Below are 9762 nucleotides of genomic sequence, written 5' to 3'. Positions count from 1 at the left end.
ACACCATTTATCTTTGATAAGGAGTGTCTGCAGGCGTTTGAGACTCTGAAAGCTAAGCTGGTCACAGCACCAGTCATCTCTACACCAGACTGGACATTACCTTTTGAATTGATGTGTGATGCCAGTGACCATGCCATTGGTGCAGTGTTGGGACAAAGGCATGACAAGCTTCTGCACGTCATTTACTATGCCAATCGTGTTTTGAATGACGCATAGAAGAACTACACAACCACAGAAAAAGAGCTACTTGCAGTGGTTTACGCCATTGACAAGTTCAGATCCTATTTAGTAGGATCAAAAGTGATTGTGTACACTGACCATGCTGCTCTTAAATACCTATTCACAAAGTAGGATTCAAAACCCAGACTCATAAGATGGATGTTGCTTCTGCAAGAGTTTGATATAGAAATAAGAGACAGAAAAGGGACAGAGAACCAAGTAGCAGATCACCTGTCCCGAATAGAACCAGTAGAAGGGGTGTCCCTCCCTCTTTCTGAGATCTCTAAAAACTTTCCGGATGAGCAACTCTTTGCCATCCAGGAAGTGCCATGGTTTGCAGACATTGCGAACTACAAGGCAGTGAGATTCATACCCAAGGAATACAGTAGGCAGCAATCAAAGAAGCTGATCACGGATGCAAAGTATTATCTTTGGGATGAGCCATATCTCTTCAAGAGATGTGCAGACGGAGTAATCCGTAAATGTGTGCCTAAAGAAGAAGCGCAGAAGATCCTATGGCATTGCCATGGATCACAATATGGAGGACATTTTGGAAGTGAGCGAACAGCCACAAGAGTTCTCCAATGTGGCTTCTACTGGCCTACTCTCTATAAAGATTCCCGAGTGTTTGTACTTAATTGTGACAATTGCCAAAGATCTGGTAATCTGCCTCACAGTTATGCCATGCCTCAACAAGGAATCTTGGAGATTGAGTTGTTTGATGTATGGGGTATTGACTTCATGGGGCCTTTCCCACCATCATACTCAAACACTTATATTCTGGTGGCAGTGGATTATGTATCCAAATGGGTGGAAGCTATTGCAACACCCACTAATGACACTAAGACAGTGTTAAAATTCCTCCAGAAACACATTTTCAGCAGATTTGGCACCCCTAGAGTACTAATCAGTGATGGGGGCACTCATTTCTGCAATAAACAACTTTACTCTGCTTTGGTTTGTTATGGAGTTAGCCACAGGGTAGCCACTCCATATCATCCATAGACAAATGTGCAAGCTGAAGTCTCTAACAGAGAACTTAAAAGAATCCTGGAACGGACTGTAATTAACCGTAGAAGGGATTGGGCAAGAAGCTTAGATGATGCTCTGTGGGCATACAGAACAGTATTCAAAACCCCTATAGGGACCTCCCCATACCAGCTTGTGTATGGAAAGGCATGTCACCTGCCAGTGGAACTGGAACATAAGGCCTACTGGGTGACCAGATTCCTAAACCTTGATGCCAAGTCAGCTGGAGAAAAGCGTTTGCTCCAGTTAAATGAGCTAGAGGAATTTAGACTCAATGCTTTCGAGAATGCAAAAATTTACAAAGAGAAAGCAAAAAGATGGCATGATAAGAAATTGTCATCCAGAGTCTTTGAGCCAGGGCAGAAAGTTCTGCTATTTAATTCTAGGCTCAGATTATTCCCTGGGAAATTGAAGTCCCGGTGGAGAGGTCCATATGTGATTACAAGCGTGTCACCATATGGATACGTTGAGCTTCAGGATAATGATTCTAACAAAAAGTTCATTGTTAATGGACAGAGAGTCAAACATTATCTTGAAGGCAATCTTGAGAAAGAATGCTCAAAACTGAGGCTTGATTAAAGCTCAGTAATAGTCCAGCTAAAGACAATAAAGAAGCGCTTGTTGGGAGGCAACCCAGCCATTAAGAAAGTTTATTTTTCAATTATTGATTTTTATAGATTCATATTAATTTTCTTCAAGGTAAAATGGCAATCGCATGAGTTCACAGAGTTACAGAAGGCCTCGCAAGATAAAACAGCAAAAAGGATGCTCACTGGTGCGAAAAAGCCAGTAAAAGCTGTTTTGGGCATTGAACGCCCAAAAGAAGCATCCATTGGGCATTCAACGCCAGTAAGGATAGCTATCTGGGCATTAAACGCCAGAAAGGAGCATCTTCTGGGCGTTGAACGCCAGATTGACAGCGTCCTGGGCGTTCAGAAAAATGCCCAGTGACAAAGGAGTTTCTGGCGTTCAACACCAAAAAAAAGCAACAGCTGGGCGTTTAACGCCCAGGAGGAGCAGCACATGGGCGTTCAACGCCCAAAACATGCAGCATTTGGGCGTTTAACGCCAGGATTATGGGGAGGAGGTAATTTCGTTTTCAATTCAAATTTTTTCCAATTTTCACGTTTCAATTCATGATTTCTTGCAAAAACATGTTACAAACTCTCATCTTTTAACTTCAATTTCAAAAATTTTTTAATCCCAAACATATTTCTTGATTTTTCTTTAATTTCTTTTCAAACATTTTTCAAAACTCATCTATCTTTTTGAATTCTTTTCAAATCTTTTTAAATTCTTCTCATATCTTTTTCAACTCATCATATCTTTTGAATTTCGAATTTGTCTTTCCTACTATTCCTCTCATTTCCTTTCTTTTGCTTGAGGACAAGAAAACCTCTAAATTTGGTGTGATTCGCCATGATCACTGAACTAAAACTCATCAAGATCATGGCACCTAAGGGAACAGGAAAAGCAAGGATGTGACTTGAAGGAACTGAAGCGTCAGAAATTATCTCTTGAAGGACCAAGCACCCCACAGACTAGAGGAACATCCACTTCCCAAAATAAAGGTTGTTGAGTCCTAATCTCTGATAATACAAAAGAACAAGAAGTACATGAGTTTCAAATTCATCCTTGAAATTAGTTTAATTATGTTGATGTGGTGACAATACTTTTTGTCTTCTGAATGAATGCTTGAACAGTGCATATTTTTGATATTGAATTTCATGAATGTTAAAATTGTTGGCTCCTGAAAGAATGATGAACAAGAGAAATATTATTGCTGATCTGAAAAATCATGAAATTGATTCCTGAAGCAAGAAAAAGCAGTGAAAAAAAAATTTGGCGAAAAAAAAAAGCGAGCAGAAAAAGCCAATAGCCCTTAAAACCAAAAGGCAAGGGTAAAAAGGATCCAAGGCTTTGAGCATCAATGGATAGTAGGGCCCAAGGAAATAAAATCCAGGCCTAAGCGGCTAAATCAAGCTGTCCCTAACCATGTGCTTGTGGCATGCAGGTCCAAGTGAAAAGCTTGAGACTGAGTGGTTAAAGTCGTGATCCAAAGCAAAAGAGTATGCTTAAGAACTCTGGACAACTCTAATTGGGGACTTGAGCAAAGCTAAGTCACAATCTGAAAAGGTTTACCCAATTATGTGTCTGTGGCATTTATGTATCCGGTGGTAATACTGGAAAACAAAGTGCTTAGGGCCACGGCCAAGACTCATAAAGTAGCTGTGTTCAAGAATCAACATACTAAACTAGGAGAATCAATAATTCTATCTGAATTCTAAGTTCCTATGGATGCCAATCATTCTGGATTTCAAAGGATAAAGTGAGATGCCAAAACTGTTCAGAAGCAAAAAGCTACTAGCCCCGCTTATCTAATTAGAATCTGGGCTTCACTTAAAACTCTGAGATATTATTGCTTCTTAATTTCTTTTTATCCTATTTTATTTGTCTAGTTGCTTGGGGACAAGCAACATTTTAAGTTTGGTGTTGTGATGGGTGGATATTTTATACGCATTTTGGGGGAAATTTCATGTAGATTTTAGTATGTTTTAATTAGTTTTTAGTAGAATATTATTAGTTTTTAGGAAAAAATCACATTTCTGGACTTTACTATGAGTTTGTGTGTTTTTCTGTGATTTCAGGTATTTTCTGGCTAAAATTGAGGGAGCTGAGCAAAAATATGATTTAGGCTGAAAAAGGACTGCTGATGCTGTTGGATTCTGACCTCCCTGCACTCGGAATGGATTTTGTGGAGCTACAGGAGTCCAATTGGCACGCTCTCAATTGGGTTGGAAAGTAGACATCCAGGGCTTTTCAGCAATATGTAATAGTCTATACTTTGCACGAAGATAGATGATGTAAACTGGCGTTCAACGCCAGTTCCATGTTGCAGTCTGGCGTTCAGCGCCAGAAATAGGTTACAAGTTGGAGTTCAACGCCCAAAACACATTACGACCTGGCGTTCAACTCCAGAAACAGCCCAAGCACGTGAGAGGCTTAAGTCTCAGCCCCAGCACACACCAAGTGGGCCCCAGAAGTGGATTTCTGCACCAATTATCTTAGTCTACTCATTCTCTGTAAACCTAGGTTACTAGTTTAGTATTTAAACAACTTTTAGAGATTTATTTTGTACCTCATGACTTTTTTAGATCTGAAATTTATACTCTTTGATGGCATGAGTCTCTAAACTCCATTGTTGGGGGTGAGGTGCTCTGCAGCATCTCGATGAATTAATGTAATTATTTCTGTTTTCCTTTCAAACATGCGTGTTCCTATCTAAGATGTTCATTCGCACTTAATTATGAAGAAGGTGATGATCTGTGACACTCATCACCTTCCTCAATCCATGAACGTGTGCCTGACAACCACCTCCGTTCTACAGTAGATTGAATGAGTATCTCTTAGATTCCTTAATCAGAATCTTCATGGTATAAGCTAGATTGATGGCGGCATTCATGAGAACCCGGAAAGTCTAAACCTTGTCTGTGGTATTCCGAGTAGGATTCCGAGATTGAATGACTGTGACGAGTTTCAAACTCCTGAAGGCTGGGCGTTAGTGACAGACGCAAAAGAATCATTGGATTCTATTCCAACCTGATTGAGAACCGACATATGATTAGCCGTGTTGTGACAGAGCATTTGGACCATTCTCACTGAGAGGATGGGAAGTAGCCATTGATAATGGTGATTTCCTACATACAGCTTGCCATGGAAGGAGCCTTGCATTTATGAAAGTGAGTAAGCATTATGTTGCAGGGATTCAGAGGACAAAGCATCTCCAAAACCCCAACATATTCTCCATTACTGCACAACAAGTAATTATTTCACGCTCTTTTATTTTTTCTAATAATTCAAACTGATAATTATAATTGATATCCTGACTAAGAATAATAAAATAAACATAGCTTGCTTCAAACCAACAATCTCTGTGAGATCGACCTTTACTCACGTAAGGTATTACTTGGACGACCTAGTGCACTTGCTGGTTAGTGGTACGAAATCATAAGAAATCTTGATTTTGATATTGGGATTAAAATTTTGTGCATCAAAGATATTATATTAGTTTTAGATATTAGATTTTAAATTAATTAGGATTAGTTATAAAAAGGGGAGACTTCTCTTCTATTGAGGACGTTCCATAAGGGGGATTCCATTAGGAGGATTCCATTAGGGAATTCTATACAAATTTACATTCCACATTCCATGAGCAACTAAACCTCCATTGTTAAGGTTAGTAGCTCTGTTTATTGTATGGATTGATACTATTATTTTTCTATTTTAATTCATGTTTTGATTTATATTTCAATAATTGTTTTCATTCTTTATTTTATGAATTTGGGTGGAACGAAAGTATGACCTATGTTCTAATTGATTTCTTGTATAACCTGGAAAAGCTCTTTACTTGAACAACAGCTTGAAAACATATTATCCTGAATTTCTAATTGTTTGTATTTAACGAGATACGTGACATATAATCCCCTTATTTTTGGATAATTAGGATTCTTGTGGCATATAAACTGGAATTTGATCATCACCCTCTAATTGGAATTAATTGACTAATGAATTGGCAATTGATGAATTTTAGAGGAGACTAGGAAGGTCTAAGGAATTAGGGTCTAGTCACAAATAGTTTGCCATGAGTTAAATCTTGCATGACAACCATTGTTGCTTGATCCATCAATCCTCGTGGGATCGACCCTCACTCACCTGAGGTATTACTTGGTACGACCCGGTGCACTTGCCTGTTAGTTTGTGGGTTATAAAATGCCGCACCATAGCTCCCCTGTTTTCTTTCTTTCTTCAACTCATTTCTTCTATTCCTTTTTCCTCTCTTCTCCTTCCTTCTCACTGGTGGGCGAAATTGTGATCATCAATGGCGCCATCAACATGGTACACACAATTGTAATCTCAACTCTTTTATCACAACTTCGCACAACTAACCAGCAAGTGTACTGGGTCGTCCAAGTAATAAACCTTACGCGAGTAAGGGTCGATCCCACAGAGATTGTTGGTATGAAGCAAGCTATGGTCATCTTGTAAATCTTAGTCAGGCAAACTCAAATGGTTATGGATGATGTATGAATAAAACATAAAGATAAAGATAGAGATACTTATGTAATTTATTGGTGAGAATTTCAGATAAGCGTATAGAGGTGCTTTGTCCCTTCAGTCTCTCTGCTTTCCTACTGTCTTCATCCAATCCTTCTTACTCCTTTCCATGGCAAGCTATATGTAAGGTTTCACCGTCGTCAGTGGCTACCTCCCATCCTCTCAGTGGAAATGTTCAACGCACCCTGTCACAGCGCGGCTATCCATCTGTCGGTTCTCAATCAGGCCAGAATAGAATCCAGTGATTCTTTTGCGTCTGTCACTAACGCCCCGCCTGCTAGGAGTTTGAAGCACGTCACAGTCATTCAATCATTGAATCCTACTCAGAATACCACAGACAAGGTTTAGACCTTCCGGATTCTCTTGAATGCCGTCATCAATTCTAGCTTATACCACGAAGATTCCGATTAAGGGATCCAAGAGATAAACATTCAAGCCTTGTTTGCTTGTAGAACAGAAGTGGTTGTCAGGCACTCATTCATAAGTGAGAATGATGATGAGTGTCACATAATCATCACATTCATCATGTTCTTGGGTGCAAATGAATATCTTAGAACAAGAATAGGATGAATTGAATAGAAGAACTATAGTAATTGCATTAATACTCGAGGTACAGCAGAGCTCCACACCTCAATCTATGGTGTGTAGAAACTCCACCGTTGAAAATACATAAGAACAAGGTCTAGGCATGGCCGTGAGGCTAGCCTCCCAATGATCTAAGATAGCATAAGGATAAAGATAACTACCAAGATGATCTAAGAACTAGACGTCCAAAGATGAGAAGACAATAGTAAAAGGTCCTACTTATAGAGAACTAGTAGCCTAGGGTTTACAGAGATGAGTAAATGACATAAAAATCCACTTCCGGGACCCACCTGGTGTGTGCTTGGGCTGAGCATTGAAGCATTTTCGTGTAGAGACTCTTCTTGGAGTTAAACGCCAGCTTTTGTGCCAGTTTGGGCGTTTAACTCCCATTCTTGTGCCAGTTCCAGCGTTTAACGCCGGGCAGTTTTGAGCTGATTTGGAACTCCGATTTGGGCCATCAAATCTCGGGCAAAGTATGAACTATTATATATTGCTGGAAAGCCCAGGATGTCTAATTTCCAACGCCGTTGAGAGCCCGCCAATTGGGCTTCTGTAGCTCCAGAAATTTCACTTCGAGTGCAGGGAGGTCAGAATCCAACAGCATCTGCAGTCCTTTTTAGTCTCTGAATCAGATTTTTGCTCAGGTCCCTCAATTTCAGCCAGAAAATACCTGAAATCACAGAAAAACACACAAACTCATAGTAAAGTCCAGAAAAGTGAATTTTAACTAAAAACTAATAAAAATATACTAAAAACTAACTAAAACATACTAAAAACATACTAAAAACAATGCCAAAAAGTGTATAAATTATCCGCTCATCACTCACCACCTCTTTTCCACCCACCACCATGATGCGTGAAAACTTGTCTCTCAACAAATTTCTCTTCGAAAAGTATACGGAATTGTCGTCAAGTAAAACTCACAGTAGAGTGAGGTCGAATCCCACAGGGATTGATTGGTCAAGCAATTTTAGTTAGAAGAAAGTGCTAATTGAGCTGAGTAGAAATCGGATTTGGAATTTGCAGAAAATTAAATGATTGGAAAGTAAATAGCAGGAATTAAAGTTTAGAATCTTAAATGGGGAGTTGTGGTAATAAGCATGAAATTAAATGGCAGAAAGTAAAGAGAATGGGTAAAATAAGATATGGGGAAATCATTGGTTTAAGGAGATGTTGCATTCTCCGGATCAAGTTCATTCTCATCTCTTTCTCAATCAATGCATTCATTGATCTCCTTGGCAATCTTAAGTGATTGGATCCCAATTCCTTGGCAATCCAATCTCTCTAAGATTGAATAATTGCCCAATTCCTTGATTTAATTGCTCATGGGAAGAGATGAAGTATGGTCACTGATTATACCACATGTATTCCCAAATCAAAGTGTTGGTAGGATTACATGTCACAATATCCATCCAAACCCCAATTTGATCCAACATGAGAAAGCATTTCTAGCATGATCTCCTCATCCCTTTTCCAAGGCTCAAAGGAGATCCAATTATGGAGAGTTTCTTTTCCAAGACAACTAACCAATTGAATTAAGATTGAAAGCTTTCTAGTAAGATCAAGAGAAAAGGAAGAAGAAGAAGAATGAAAACTATAATTGATCCATCAAATTACAATAGAGCTCCCTAACCCAATGAAAGGGGTTTAGTTGTTCATAGCTCTAGAAATGAAAAATAGCAGAAAAAAAGAGTCCATGCTAAAGTGCAAAAAAAGTAAATCTATAGAGAGTAGTGCCCAGAAGTTCCAAGCTCCTCTCTAGTTTAAAACTACTCCTATGTATACTACTCCTCATGATCTTCTAGTGAGTTCTTCAAGTCTTGGATGTGGGCTCTGGACCTTGAGTTGAAGCAGTTCTCATCTTTAGTGGGCCCAGCTTGCAGAGAAATATGAGTTAGGCATGGGCATTCAGTGAGATTAACGTTGAGTCACATTTTTGGGTGCGAGAATGTTAGTGGCATTCACTTTTCCACTAACGTTCCACCGTTATATACCGACGTTAACTCCAACGTTAGTAGTCTTAACGTGACTACTAACGTCTCCTATTCAATCCTTCGCTAACGTTAATGGGACTCACTTTTCCTATTAACGTTGGCTTGTGCCCCTTTTTGTAAACGTTAATGGGACTCACTTTTCCCATTAACGTTGGCTTGCCTCTTGCCCCTACGTTAAGTCTCACATTAGCATAGCTAACGTGGCTCTTAACGTGGGTGTTCTTCACCTTTGAGAGCGTTAGTGACACTCACCTTTGTCACTAACGCTCCAATTGCCTAAAGTTCCTATGTTAGGACTCACGTTAACTAAGTTAACGTGGCTCTTAACGTAGTAAATGAAGCCATCTCCCAATGTTAGTGACAAAAGTGAGTGTCACTAACGTTGGTTCTTTGAATTCAACTCCATGTTAACTTTCACGTTAACAATCTTAACGTGAGAATTAACGCAGGCAATGCTAATAATCCAACGTTAGTGACAAAAGTGAGTGTCACTAACGTTGGCGTTGTTGCTCCTCTTCCACGTTAGAGTTCACGTTAACTAAGTTAATATGACTCTTAACGTGGGGCATTGCCTAGTTTCCCAACGTTAATGGTGTTCACTTTTCTCGTTAACGTGGAGTTCCCCTTTTTCTTCTACGTTAACTACCACGTTAACTTAGTTAACGTGGCTATTAACGTGAGCTAATGGATGGCTTCGCAGGCGTTATTGGTGATCACTTTTCTCATTGACGTTGCAAGCTCCTTGCCATTCCACGTTAGTGTTCTCGTTAACTAAGTTAACATGAATGCTAACGTGGTTCTTCCATGCTTCATTTGTCCT

The sequence above is a fragment of the Arachis duranensis genome, chromosome 7 (genome assembly GCF_000817695.3).
Source record: "Arachis duranensis cultivar V14167 chromosome 7, aradu.V14167.gnm2.J7QH, whole genome shotgun sequence".
NCBI lineage: Eukaryota > Viridiplantae > Streptophyta > Magnoliopsida > Fabales > Fabaceae > Arachis > Arachis duranensis.
The sequence above is the reverse complement of the archived record's forward strand: the minus strand, read 5'-3'. Positions refer to the sequence as shown.